We start from the raw sequence: 15,674 nt of genomic DNA, 5'->3' as shown, positions 1-15,674 counted from the left end.
ATTACACCAAAATGTCTAGCACACGGGAACGAAGGAGAAGCGACCCCCACGACAACAGTCGGGATTTTTCGTCCTCTCATATGTGGTGGAGACTCTCACTCACTGATTCCTCTCTGACATTTGCGACTGTCGGTGATGGTCATTACCTCTCCTTCCCCTAGTGCATAACTGTCTAGCACCCGGAGAAGAAGGAGAAACGAACCCCACGACAACAGTCGGGCTTCTTCGTCCTCTCTCATATATGGTGGATACACTCCCTCACTGATTTTTCAACCTTCGATGATGGAGCCTTGACAGACTTAAAGTCAACCCAAAATGTCATTTAATTATTTTCTAGAAAATCCAGGCCACTCGATATTTCCTACATATTCTAGCACAAGTCATGCCAGAATTCACGAAAAAATCCGGCATGACCTTTGCTAAAAAGGACATATCGAGTGCCTGAAATTTTCCGGAACGGAAATTAATCAACACTCCGGCAAAACATAGGCCACTATAGGAGGTGTAACCTACAAACATGGTTGACCACTTGGGCAAGCACATATCCTATTTGAGCAACACAAGATATACATGTTTATATCTACATCATATGAGCATTCAAACTTGATGGAGTAGTTTTCCAATTTGAGCATTCAACAAGCAAAACCAAATCGTAAAATAAATTAGTATTCAAATTAGCACTCATTCAATAAGCAAAACTAAATCATCTCTTTCGTCCGTACATCGTCGAATATTATCACTAATAGATCTCGAATAGTATTATACATATAACATCACTAATACAGCTAAAACCCTAGCGAATGACGGGTATCGGCGCGGGCGGTGGACACCCAAAGAGAAGGAACCATCACAGGATCATATGTACAGTGAGATCCCTGAAGAACCTCCCAGGTATTGGAGAACCTGCCCTCCAACGCAACCATGTAGCAACGGACGTGCTCGTCCTCCTCGCTGACACGGTGACGTACCACCTCCGCGGGGTCCTCAAGCCTCCGCACCGTCACTGGCCCACGCGACCGCCACCAAAGAAGGTTCGTGTCAATGACGGGCTGGCTCCTCACCAAGATGCACCCCCGGAAGGTAGCACCTCCCAGTACTAGCCCGGCGGAGCCCAGTCCCGGACATGGCTCCTCACCAAGGCCAGGCCTCCTCCGCCGAGTCGACGACGAGGATGCGGGATAGGCATCATCAACGTCGATGCGGGAATAATTGCTTTAACTAAAAAAATAACAACAAATGTGACACCTAAAACACCTAAATTCTATTAACTACACCTAATTAAAAACCTACATTTTGAACATGATTCGATCATAACTAGGGTTCATACTACATTGTTCTAAGATTAAACACCTAAAATACCTAAATTAAATTAACAACATGGGGTGGCTGGTCTCACCTCGATCAAAGTGGGAGGGGGTCGGTGAACTGGACGACGGTGGGGATGATGCAGGGGCTCCTTGATTTCTGCAAAAACAAAATATAAACAAAAACATTATTATCATCATCTTAGGACTTAGTGAAACTCCGTAAGCTACATTAAATTATTCTATTCAAATTTACTTATAATTTCCTATTCCATTCAAATTTACTTATCAAAATTTTCTAAAAATTTCCCTATTCTATTCAAAAGACCTACATTTACTTTTTTTTTAAATTTCATATTTTATTCTATTCAAATTTACTCATTGAAAGTTTCTAAAAATTCCCTATTCTATTCAAAAGACCTAAATTTACTTATTTTCTTTAATTTCATATTTTATTCTATTCAAATTTACTTATTCAAATTTTCTAAAAATGTCCTATTCTATTCAAAAGACCTACATTTACTTATTTTTTTCAATTTCATATTTTACTCTATTCAAATTTACTTATTCAAAATTTCTAAAAATTTCCTATTCTATTCAAAAGACCTACATTTACTTATTCTTTTCAAATTACTTATTCAAATTTTCTAAAAACAAAATATACTAAAAACCTACATTTAACAAATACTAAAACCTATTTACAGAAAGGGGGAGGAGGAGGTGGGAGGAGGCCAGGAGGAGGAGGAAGGAGGAGGAGGAGGATGGAGGAGGAGGGGAAGGAGGAGGGAGGAGGAGGAGAGAGCAGAAGAGGGAGGAGAAGGATCGAAGGGGGGCGCCGGCAGAGAGGAGGAGAGAGGAGGGCCGTGGGAGGATGGAGAGAGGAGGGCGGCGAGAGGAGGAGGAGGAGGGAGGGAGGGATGGGAGGGTGACGAGAGGAGGGGGGAGGGAGGGGGAGGGAGGGAGGCAGATACCTTGGGGGAGTCGGCAGCGACGGCGGGCGACGATAGGCGACGTGTGGCGAGTGAGTGTGTGAGGGAGAGTGAGGGACGCGCGCGGGGTGGATAAGGTGAGCGTAGTAGTAGCGCTCTTTAGAAACAACCGCTACTGCTATTTAGCAGTAGCGCTCAACAGAGGACAACGCTATTGCTATGTACAATAGTAGTAGCGCTTTTTAATTAAGAGCGCTACTAGTATACCTACACTGCCATGCAAACCATTGGAAACTATAGTAGTAGCGTTTTTTATAAAAAAATGCTACTGCTAGATGGATATTAGCAGCGCTCCTCGGTGACAAGCGCTACCGTTCTTTAGCAGCAGCGCTTTCTTATAAAAAGCGCTACTACTAAGCTCCTGTGTATAAGCATTTCCCTAGTAGTGTGGTTCTTTTATGAAGAAGACTATTGAATTGAAATGAGATTTATTGGAAAGAATTAAACGCAACCCTAAAGATTGGGAACTCGACGAAGGTAAGGAGTCAGGTATAAACCTTAAGTTTGATTGTGTTAAATCTTTCATGGATACCGATGCTTTTCGTGAATTTAGCACTAAATATGGACCTCACTCTGAGATAGTAGCTTGTTTCTGTGAATCATTTGCTACTCATGTTTATCTCCCAAAGGAGAAGTGGTTTAAATACCATCCTCCCATTGAACTAAAACTAGTAGAACCTATTAAAGTTGAAGAAGAAACTATTACTAATAATGTTGATCCTGTTATTCCTACTGCTTACATTGAGAAACCACCTTTTCCAGTTAGGATAAAGGATCATGCTAAAGCTTCAGTTGTGGTTCGTAAGAGTTATACTAGAACACCTACACCCCTGAACAAATTAATGTTGGAGCTAGTATTGCTATGGTTAAAGATCTTTTGGTCGATAATATTGATGGGCATGTTATTTACTTTTGTGATGAAGCTGCTAGAATTGCTAGACCCGATAATAAAGATAAACATAGACCTTTTGTTGGCATGCTTGTTGTTTCTTTTAAAATAGAGATAATTGTTATCATGGCTTATGTGATGTGGGTGCTAGTGTGAGTGCAATTCCCTTTACTTTATACCAAGAAATTATGAATGATATTGCACCTGCTGACATAGAAGATATTGATGTTACTATTAAGATTGCTAATAGGAGATCCTATATCACCAATTGGGATTGTTAGAGATGTTGAAGTCTTGTGTGGGAAAATAAAATAACGTACTAATTTTCTTGTTCTTGTTTCCCCACAAGATGATTTTTTCTCCCATTATATTTGGTAGACCTTTCTTGAACACTATCAATGCTAAGATAGATTGTGGGAAATAAAATGCTAATGTAAGTTTTGGGGGTGTGTCTCATGAGTTTAATTTCTCCAAATTTCATAGACAACCCCATGATAAAGAATTTCCTAGTAAAGATGAAATTATTGGTCTTGCTTCTATTGTCGTGCCTCCTACCGATCCCTTAGAACAATATTTGCTAGACCATGAAAATGATATGTTTATGAATGAAAGAAGAGAACTAGGTGAGATATTCTTTAAACAGATGCCTGTTTTGAAACACAATTTGCCTGTTGAGACTCTTGGAGATCCAATACCACCCAAGAGTGATCCAGTGTTTGATCGTAAACAATTACCTGATACTTTGAAATATGCTTATCTTGATGAAAAACAAGATATATCCTGTTATTTTTAGTGCTAACCTTTCAGAGCATGAAGAAAAGAAATTGTTGAAAACTCTGAAGAAGCACCATGCTGTTATTGGATATACTCTTGAGGATCTTAAGGGCATTAGTCCCACTCTATGTCAGCAAAAAATTAATATGGAGCCTGATGCTAAACTGGTTGTTGATCACCAACGACGGTTAAATCCCAAGATGAAAGAAGTGGTAAGAAATGAAATATTAAAGCTTCTGGAAGTAGGTATAGTGTATCCTATTGCTGATAGTAGGTGGGTGAGTCCCGTTCATTGTGTCCCTAAAAAGGGAGGTATTACTGTTGTTCCTAATGATAAGAACGAATTGATCCCACAAAGTTGTTACAGGTTATAGAATGGTAATTGATTTTCGCAAATAAAATAAAGATACTAAGAAAGATCATTACCCTCTACCATTTATTGATCAAATGCTAGAAAGACTATCCAAACATACACACTTTTGCTTTCTAGATGGTTATTCTGGTTTTCTCAAATACCTATGTCACAAGAGGATCAAGAAAAGACTACTTTTACTTGCCCTTTCGGTACCTTTGCTTATGGACATATGCCTTTTGGTTTATGTAATGCACCTGCCACCTTTCAAAGATGTATGACTATTATATTCTCTGACTTTTGTGAAAAGATTGTTGAGGTTTCCATGGATGATTTCTTTGTTTACGGAACTTCTTTTGATGATTTATTAAGCAACCTTGATCGAGTTTTGCAGAGATGCGAAGAAACTAATCTTGTCTTGAATTGGGAGAAGTGCCACTTTATGGTCAGTGAAGGTATTATCTTGGGGCATAAAATCTCTGAAAAAGGTATTGAAGTTGATAAAGCTAAAGTTGATGCTATTGACAAAATGTCGTGTCCTAAAGATATCAAAGGTAGAAGAAGTTTCCTTGGTCATGCCGGTTTCTATAGGAGGTTTACTAAATACTTCTCTAAAGTTTCTAGGCCTCTTACCACTCTTTTGCAAAAATATTTTCCATTTATTTTTTATGATTATTGTGTAGAAGCCTTTGAAATACTTAAGAAAGCCTTGATTTCTACACCTATTGTTCAACCACCTGATTGGAACCTACCCTTTGAAATCAGTGTGATGCTAGTGATTAAGCTGTAGGGCTTGTCCTAGGACAAAGAGTTGATAAGAAATTAAATGTTACTCATTATGCTAGTAAAACTCTAGACAGTGCCCAAAGAAATTATGCTACTACTGAAAAAGAATTTTTAGCAGTTGTATTTGCTTGTGATAAGTTCAGATCTTATATTCTTGATTCCAAAGTAACTATTCACACCGATCCTGTTGCTATTAAATACCTTATGGCAAATAAAGATGCTAAACATAGACTTATTAGATGGGTTCTCTTGCTACCAGAATTTGATTTGCATATTATTCATAGAAAGGGAGCTGAGAACCCCATAGCAGACCACTTGTCTAGGTTAGAAAATATTCTTTATGACCCAATACCTATTGATGATAGTTTTCCCGATGAACAATTAGCTATCATAAATGCTTCTCATAATGCTCCATGGTATGCTGATTATGCTAATTTCATTGTTGCTAAATTTATACCACCTAGATTCACATACCAGCAAAAGAAAAAGTTTTTCTATGATTTAAGACATTACTTCTGGGATGACCCACACCTTTATAAAGAAGGAGTAGATGGTGTTATTAGATGTTGTGTACCTGAGCATGAACAGGAACCGATCCTACGCAAGTGTCACTTCGAAGCCTACGGAGGACACCATGCTGGAGATAGAACTGCACACAAGGTATTACAATCTGGGTTTTATTGGCCTACTCTCTTCAAGGATGCTCGTAAGATTGTCTTGTCTTGTGATGAATGTCAAAGAATTGGTAATATCAGTAGACGTCAGGAAATGCCTATGAATTATTCACTTGTTACTGGACCATTTGATGCTTGGGGCTTTGATTATATGGGACCTTTTCCTTCCTCTAACGGGTATACACATATTTTAGTTGCTGTTGATTACGTTACTAAGTGGGTAGAAGCTATTCCAACTAGTAGTGCTGATCATAACACTTCTATTAAAATGCTTCAAGAAGTTATTTTTCCGAGGAGTCCCTAGATATTTGATGACTGATGGTGGTTCACACTTCATTCATGGTGCTTTCCGTAAGCTGCTTGCTGAATATGATGTCAACCATAGAATTGCATCTTCTTATCATACTCGGACTAGTGGTCAAGTAGAACTGAGCAATAGAGAAATTAAATTGATCTTGCAAAAGACTGTTAATAGATCTAGAAAGAATTGGTATAAGAAACTTGATGATGCATCATGGGCTTACAGAACTGCTTACAAAAATCCTATGGTTATGTCTCCGTATAAAATGGTTTACGGAAAAGCATGTCACTTACCTCTTGAACTAGAACATAAAGCTTATTGGGCAATTAAAGAGCTCAATTATGATTTCAAACTTGCCGGTGAGAAGAGGTTATTTGCCATTAGCTCACTTGATGAAGGGGAACCCAAGCCTATGGACATGCCAAGTTGTTTAAGGAAAAAGTTAAAAGATGGCATGACAAAAGGATACAAAAGTGTGAATTTAATGTAGGTGACCATGTCTTGCTATACAACTTTCTTTAAGATTTTTTGCAGGAAAGCTTATCTCTAAATGGGAAGGTCCTTACATTATTAAGGAGGTTTATCGTTCCGGTGTCATCAAGATCAACAACGCCGAAGGCACTAACCCGAAGGTGGTAAACAGGCAAAGAATCAAACATTATATCTCAGGTACTCCCATAAATGTTGGAACCAATATTATTAATACCATAACATCGGAGGAGTACATAAGGGAAACATACCAGAACATTTCAGACTCCGAAAAGGAATAGGTATGTGGTACGGTAAGTAAACCGGCTCCAAAACTTTTCTAATGGCAATTTTTCTTTGTTTTGGAATATTTTAAAAATTAGGAAAATAAAAAGTAGTCTGAAAAGTACACGAGGAGGCGACAAGCCCTGGGGGCGCGCCCTACCCCCTGGGCGCGCCTCCCTAGCTTGTGGCCACCTCGTGTGCCCTCCGGACTCCGTTTTCCTGCGCAACACTTCTTTTTGTTGGTAAAAATTCATTATATAATCTCCCGAAGGATTTTACCACCGCACCCCGACAAAATCCTCTGTTCTTGTTTTGAGCTGTTTTTTGACAGATCAAGATCACCATGACATCTCCAAGCGCCCCCAAGGACACGTTTTTTTGAGAAGGTCATCAACCCCTACCTTGCGGAGGTGCTACAACACCCTCAAACCATCGAGATTCATGAGGGGGTGCTGCACATCTGCGATGTTCAAGGGACAAAGAAGACTGGAAGCGTGGAATGGTGGAATGCGGACTCAAACCCAATCACTCCATGATCGTGGAATTTACCCGTGACCACAAATTGGACGCCAAGAACATCAGAGAGGCCATCTTCAAGCCCAGATCTATGACCTGCAAAACCAAAACTATGAGTATGAATATAAATTTAAGAGGATGAGTTTGGCTGCAGATTTGAGGATCCCAGAGAGTCGTTCATCTTTCTATGATGGTGGGCCTATGCCCTAGAAGATGGAGGACAAGCCTACAACATCATCAACTCCATCATCACCACCTCCAAAGAAAGAGCTCTAAATACATGGGTATGGTTACTCCCCTTGGCAACTTCCAAGCTTGGGGGAGGTGCCCCGGTATCGTATCACCATCACACCTTTACCTTTATCGTTTTTCTTAGTTCGATCCTTTTGGTTATATCTTGATCTAGTAGAATAAAAGTTTGAGTACGATCTAGCTTTGAGTTTTGCTTTGAGTTCTACCTATGTAATCGAGTCCATGAGTTATATAATAACGAGTAGTATTGAGTTGAGGGCTTTGCTTTCTTGCTATGTTCTTGAGAAAAAAAAGAATAAAAGGATCATATGATCTTATGGAGAGTGATGACTTCACATATAAAGAGTATGATGAATAAAATTTGTTGAGAGTTGACAAACATAGTTTTGGTCATTGTTGCAATTAATAGGAAGTAATAAAGGAGGATAGGTTTCACATATAAATATACTATCTTGGACATCTTTCATGATTGTGAGAATTCATTAAAATATTAAATTCTAAAGAGTTGATGTTGGACAAGGAAGACAACATAATGAGTTAAGTTTTATTATATCCGAATAGAAGTTATATTGTCATGGATCCTCCAACATGTTGAGCTTGCTTCTCACCCCTTGCTAGCCAAATCTTTCACACCAAGTAGAAATACTACTTGTGCATCCAAACATCCCTTAAACAAGTTTTGCGATGAGAGTCCACTATACCTTCCTATGGATTGAGTAAGATCTTTCAAGTAAGTTGTCATTGGTGCAAGAAATAAAAATTGCTCTCTAAATATGTATGATCTTTTAGTGTGGAGAAAATATGCTTTATACGAACTTGTGATATGGAAGAAATAAAAGCGACGGACTGCATAATAAAGTTCTTTATCACAAGCGGCAATATAAAGTGACGTTCTTTTGCATTAAGATTTTGTCCATCCAACCATAAAAGCGCATGACAACCTCTGCTTCCCTCTGTGAATGGCCTATCTTTTACTTTTACCTTCTACCCTTATACAAGCGTCATGGTGATCTTCACCTTTCCTTTTTACACCTTTTCTTTTCAGCAAGCACTATGTGTTGGACAAAGATCCAGATATGTATATCCACTCGGATGTAGGTTATCATAAAGTATTATTGTTGACATTACCCTTTAGGTAAAAGGTTGGGAGGCAAAATTATAAGCCCCTATCTTTCTCTGTGTCTGATTGAGGCTTTGAACTCATAAGTATCGCGTGGGTGTTAGCAATTGTGAAATATTAAAGATGGTTGAGTATGTGGACATGCTATACAAAAAGCTCTTACATTGACTCTTTCCAATATTATGATAAATTGCAATTGCTTCAATGACTGAGATCATAGTTTGTTAGTTTTCAATAAAAGTTTATGATTCATACTTTATCTTGTGAATGAATTATTACTTTGGAATAAGAGATTATATGACAATATATGTTGCTTTTCTAAAAATGATCGTGATGCCCTCATGTCCGTATTTTATTTTATCGACACCTCTATCTTTAAACATGTAGAAATATTTATTGATTTCGGCTTTCGCTTGAGGACAAGCAAGGTCTAAGCTTGGGGGAGTTGATACGTCCATTTTTCATCATTCTTTTATATTGATATTTATTGCATTATGGGATGATATTACACATTATGGTACAATACTTATGCCTTTTCTCTCTTATTTTATAAGAATTACATGAAGAGGGAGAATGCGACAGTTGGAATTCTCGACCGGAAAGGAGTAAATCTGAGAGACCTATTCTGCACAACTCCAAAAGTCCTAAAAATTTACGGAGAATTATTTTGGAATATATAAAAAATATTGGGCGTAGAAAATACCATAGGGGACACACCAGGAGGCCACAAGCCTGGGGGCGCGCCCTACCCCTAGACGCGCCCCTATGGCTTGCGGGCCCCCTAGCAGGGTTTCGGTGCCCATCTTCTGCTATATGGAAGGTTTTGACCTGGAAAAAAAATCATAAGAGAACTTTTGGGACGAAGCACCACCGTCTCGAGGCGGAACCTGGGCAGAAGCAATCTAGGGCTCCGGCGGACCTATTCTGCCGGGGAAACTTCCCTCCTGGAGGGGGAAATTGAAGCCATCATCATCACCAACGATCCTCTCAATGAAAGGGGGTTAATCTCCATCAACATCTTCACCAGCACCATCTCCTCTCAAATCCTAGTTCATCTCTTGTATCCGATCTTTGTCTCAAAACCTCAGATTGGTACCTGTGGGTTGCTAGTAGTGTTGATTACTCCTTATAGTTGATGCTAGTTGGTTTATTCGGTGGAAGATCATATGTTCAGATCCTTAATTCTATTCAATACCCCTATGATTATGAACATGAATATGCTTTGTGAGTAGTTACGTTTGTTCCTAAGGACATGGGAGAAGTCTTCTTATAAGTAATCATGTGAATTTGGTATCGTTCAATATTTTGATGAGATGTATGTTGTTGTTTCCTCTAGTGGTGTTATGTGAACGTCGATGACATGACACTTCACCATGATTTGGGCCTAGGGGAAGGCATTGGGAAGTAAGAAGTAGATGATGGGTTGCTAGAGTGACAAAAGCTTAAACCCTAGTTTATGCGTTGTTTTGTAAGGGGCTGATTTGGATCCACATGTTTCATGCTATGGTTAGTTTTACCTTAATTCTTATTTCGTAGTTGTGGATGCTTGCGAGAGGGGTTAATCATAAGTGGGAGGCTTGTCCAAGTAAGGACAGCACCCAAGCACTGGTCCACCCTGTAAGTGCATCTAGTGCCACCCCTAGTTGGTTTTGGAGTATTGACGACAAACCTGGTTGAGGGACTAATGTGTTTGTGAGAATTGCAGGATAACACAAGTAGTAGTCCCTCCTTGAGTCGGTTTACCTACCGAAGATGACCCCTAAAAATGTATGAAGACATTGAAGACAATGGTGGTATGTGAAGATATTCACATTGAAGACTATGACATGAGAAGACATCGTGTGAAGACTATGGAGCGCGAAGACTTGGTTGTTTTGTTGTTTCCTTTTCTTCTTTGTTGAGTCATAGGAACCACCGTACTGTTAAGTGGGGTCCCAGTGAACAAAGTCAGAGTGACTGAAGTGATGCTCAACCAAATCCTATGTCTTTGAGTGAAGACAATGAGAGCAAATCTTATCCAGAGCTGGATGAGTCAGCTTTACTTGTAGCCCAAGTCAAGCTGCCGCGTGTGTTTGAAATCTGACCGTTGGAACACGTGTCAGTTCCTTAGTGACCCAGGGTCATTATGGAAAAATCAGGTCGGGTTGCCTTGTGGCTATAAATAGCCCACCCCCTACACCATAAATTGGTGGCTGTTCAGAGTTAGTGCACGGCTTTTGTCGTTTGAGAGCAACCCACCTCCGAAGCTTTTGAGAGAGAGAAATCCTTGCAAGGACAAAGACCAAACACCCAGAGCCCAAGAGTGTTAGGCATCACCGAAGTCTTTCTATCCGCGTGACCTGAAGACTTGTTACACTTGAGGACTATGAATCCTCCAGCCGGTTAGGCGTCGCGTTCTGAGCATCCAAGTGTCATTGTGGATCGCCGGTGAACAAAGTCTGTGAAGGTTTGGAAGTCTACCTTGAAGACTTACCAGAGTGATTGGGCGAGGACTGGGTGTCCTTAGCTCAAGGGGAATATGGTGAAGACACGGTCTTCTGAGTTAAATCTCAGCCTCCCTAACCAGACGTACAGTTGTCATAGCAACTAGAACTGGTCCAAAAAATCCTTGTCCTCATCAAGTGACTGGTTCTATCTTCTCCCTCTATTTATTTACAGTTTTTCTTCGTGAAGTCATTGCCTGCCTGTGTTACCTGTTTGACTTCACTGTGTGACTTCTATTGTTGTTTGGCTTCATACTATCTTCCATCCTGATCATCACTACCTAGCTGCTATTAGTCTTCGTGCTTTCACTTCATTGAATACCTGACTATGGCTTGCCTAGTGTAGTCTACCTTCCGCTGCATGTCAATAGGTTCATTTCTATCGTTTGTCTTCAAAACTCCCATGTTTTGAAGACGTTCATAAAAATCGCCTATTCACCCCCCTCTAGTCGATAACTAGAACTTTCAATTGGTATTAGAGCGAGGTACTCCCTTGTTCTGTGTGATTCGGTTTAACCACCTGGAGTTTAGCTATGTCGACTACAGGGATAATCAAAGTCTCCGCTGCGTGCCCCGTCTTCGATGGAACTGAATATCCCTATTAGAAGAATAAGATGAGCATGCATCTTGAAGCCATTGATGTCGACCTCTGGTATGTCGTCAAGAATGGTGTTCCCAAGACTGGTGAAGGTGTCACCCCTGCTGATGTCAAGAAGTTCATTCAACTGGATTCTACTGCAAGAACATCATCTGTGGTCATCTGAGCAAAGGGCAGTATGGCCGTGTGAGTGCTCTGGAAACATCGAAGCTAGTCTGGGGCTGGCTCTCCAAGGTCAATGAAGGCGTCTCAACCCACAAAGATCAAAGGATCAGTGTTCTTCGCAACCTCTTTAACCGCTTCAAGAGAAACGACAATGAGAATGTCCAGCTCACGTTTGATCGCCTCACTGACATCACAAATGAGCTTCGTGCTCTCGGCGCCACTGAGATCACCAAGCATGAAATCGTCAAGACACTCCTGAGATCACTTGACAGCTCGTTCGACACCCTTGCCTTGATGATACAAGAACGCCCTGACTTCAAGACACTCGATCCGTCTGACATACTTGAGAGGCTCAACACACATGAGTTCCAGCTATCTGAGAAAAGAGACATCTATGGTCCAAACCATGGCCGAACTCACGCTTTGAAGGCAAAAGTTGTTTTCTCATCTGAAGAAGAATCTGACTGTAGTTCTGGTGATCCTGAAGACATTGGAAAGGAGCTTGCTATGCTTGTGAAGAAGTTCCAGAAGTTCACTAAGAAGAAGGGCTTCAGAAAGTCTTCACGATCCGGCTCTAGAAATGATGAAGCTTCCACTCATGATTACAAGAAGAGAACATATCACAAGTGCAAGAAACCTGGACACTACATCTCTGAGTGTCCATAGTGGGACAATGAGAACAAGAAGAAGAAGAAGAGCAAGGAATATGATTCTGATGACAAGAAGAAGAAGAAATCCTCAAAGTCTTCTTCCAAGTCTTCGTCCAAGTCTTCATCACACAAGAACAGCTCATCTGGCAAGGCTCGTGCTTTTGTTGGCAAGGAGATGGATTCAGAGGAGGAGTCTGCTTCTGAGGAGGCGGAGGTGGAGTCTGAGGAGGAGTCCGACTCTAGCGTTGCAAGTCTGGCTCTAGCTACAGCCTACGTTGCCAAGTCCATCTTCAACACTAAAGACAATGGCCCTGTCACCAACACTGATGCTAATGACAAGGACGACTCTGCTCCCACCTACTGCTTCATGGCACGTGGTGCCAAGGTAAAATCACGTGATGCTTACTTTCAAACATCAAGTGAAGATGACTCTGATTGTGAATCCAAACCTAGCTACAAAACACTTGCTAAAATGGCAACTGAACAACAGAAAGCTATGGAACATACTCAAAAACTGTTAGACAAAAGCGATGACCTGTTGGACGCGGAAATGTCCCGATCTCAGTCCTTAATTGAAGACATAAAAAATCTTCATGTTAAGTACCAGGAACTTGAAAGTCGTCATGAAACGCTCTCAACGACTCATGAAAAGCTTTCCTATGATTATCTTCAAAGGAAGCAAGAACTTGAGAAATTGAGAGCGGCTCATGAAGATCTTCAAAAGGAGAATGAGTCACTTCGCGCTCAACAGATCAGTCCCGCTCAGGAAGGATTTGAACCACCATGTCTAAAATGCCTTGAGCGTGATAACGCTACTTCTGTTGCTGAATGTTCTACTGCTGCTACTATTGCAATATCTTCAACTGTTGATGTGGTAACTAACCCCCCTGCTGAGGATACCACTACTATTGATGATGAAAATGCTAGGTTGAAGACATTGCCTGAAACAGGGATGTACAAAAGTCTCAAAGGGCATCAAACACTGTGCGATGTCCTCAAAAAGCAGATTCTGAACCGAAACCCTAGGAAAGAGGGTGTTGGGTTCGAGAGGAAAATGAATGTTTATGGTTCCTACTGGAAGCCTGAGCAGTACCCCAAAACCACATGGGTTGCTGCAAAGGGACCTTCAGTGGATTCATCCACTTTATCTGGCTTCACTTGTGCTAACCCAGTTATCATTGATGAATCCTTTGATGCAAACTATAAACTGTTTAAGAATCAGAATGGTGAAGTGTTCTCCAGGTATATTGGTACTAACTGCAGGAACGGGCCACCTATGAAGAAGATCTGGGTTCCCAAAAGTTGTCTCGAGAATCTTCTTATGAATGTCATCATGACACCGCCTGGGAAGAAGACAAATCCCAGACCAAAAGCTTCATATGGTCCAAAGGCTTCATACAAATACAGGACTCACCTGAGTCACCCTAACGCCAACGTTTTGCAGGGAAATCATACTCAAACTTATGAATATGAGCGTGTTTCTTCAAACCGCTATGTTCATAAAACTAAGAACTTTTCTTCTTATTCATATGAGTATCATTCATCTCCTGCAAGGATATTTGCTAGGGCTCCAAAGCCGAAGTTCTCAGATGCTGCACTTAGACTCATTGCTTCTAAGCCACCCTTGAAGATGTGGGTGGTTAAGAAGAATTAACTTTCTTTTGCAGGGAAAGGTCTCCAGCCGGAAATCAAAGGCGTTTGATGCTATTGCTGGGGACCTAAAACATCTTGTAGGGCGCAAGATAAAAATGCCCAAATGGTCTTACTATGTATTTTGTTCCTGAATCACTTGCCAATCATCCTATCTGTCCTAATCGTTTATGCTTCACAATACTCTTGGTGAAGCCTACCCCCCTAACTGTACTGTAGGGTATGACACCTCATGCTTCAGAATGGATTATGCACAGCGGATGCACTAATCATATGACTGGTGATCGAAGTCTTCTCATGGACTCAACCTTACGTCCATCTGACAAGAGTCACATCACATTTGCTGACACTGGTAAAAGCAAGGTATTGGGTCTAGGTAGAGTTGCAATCTCAAAGGATCAGCACATGGATAAAGTGATGCTTGTTGAATCCCTTGGTTTCAACTTAATGTCTGTCTCAATGCTTTGTGACTTGAACATGATTGTGATATTTGGAAAATATCGTTGCCTTGTACTAATGGAATCTGACAAGTCTCTAGTCTTTGAAGGGTATCGAAAGGATGACTTGTACATGGTAGATTTCTCAGCAGGACCACAGCTTGCCGTATGTCTTCTAGCAAAAGCTTCAGAGTGCTGGCTCTGGCATCAGAGGCTAGGGCATGCTGGCATGAGGAACTTGCACACTCTCGCAAAGAAGAAGCATGTCATAGGCATCGAGGGCGTCAAGTTCAAGAAGGATCACTTGTGCGGTGCCCGCAAAGCTGGAAAGATGACAAGGGCCAAGCATCCTCGAAGACAATCATGACGACATCCCAACCCTTCGAGCTGCTACACATGGACCTATTTGGCCCTACTCACTACTCTACTCTCACTACTACTGCTTGTCTCTATGGTTTCATCATTGTTGATGATTATTCAAGATATACGTGGGTGCATATAATTCTCTACAAGACTGAAGTGCAGGATGTCTTCAGACGCTTCGCCAACCGTGCCATGAACAACTATGGCGTCAAGATCAAGCATATCAGAAGTGACAACGGCACTGAGTTTAAGAACACCGGCCTCGACCTTTACCTGGATACATTAGGCATCACTCATGAGTTCTCCGCTCCATACACACCTCATCAGATTGGCATCGTGGAGCGCAAGAACAGAACACTCATTGAAATGGCTCGGACGATGCTTAATGAATACAAGACTCCCAGGAAGTTCTGGCCTGAAGCCATTGATACTGCATGCCATGTCATCAACCGTGTTTATCTTCACAAGCTTCTGAAGAAGACATCCTATGAACTCCTGACTGGTAAGAAGCCAAATGTCAGTTACTTCAGAGTATTTGGTGCTAGGTGCTGGATCAAGGATCCACATCGCACTTCAAAATTTGCACCAAAAGCACATGAAGGTTTTATGCTTGGTTAC

This window comes from Triticum aestivum, chromosome 6D (assembly GCF_018294505.1).
Source record: "Triticum aestivum cultivar Chinese Spring chromosome 6D, IWGSC CS RefSeq v2.1, whole genome shotgun sequence".
Lineage (NCBI taxonomy): Eukaryota > Viridiplantae > Streptophyta > Magnoliopsida > Poales > Poaceae > Triticum > Triticum aestivum.
This window is presented reverse-complemented; position numbering follows the sequence as displayed.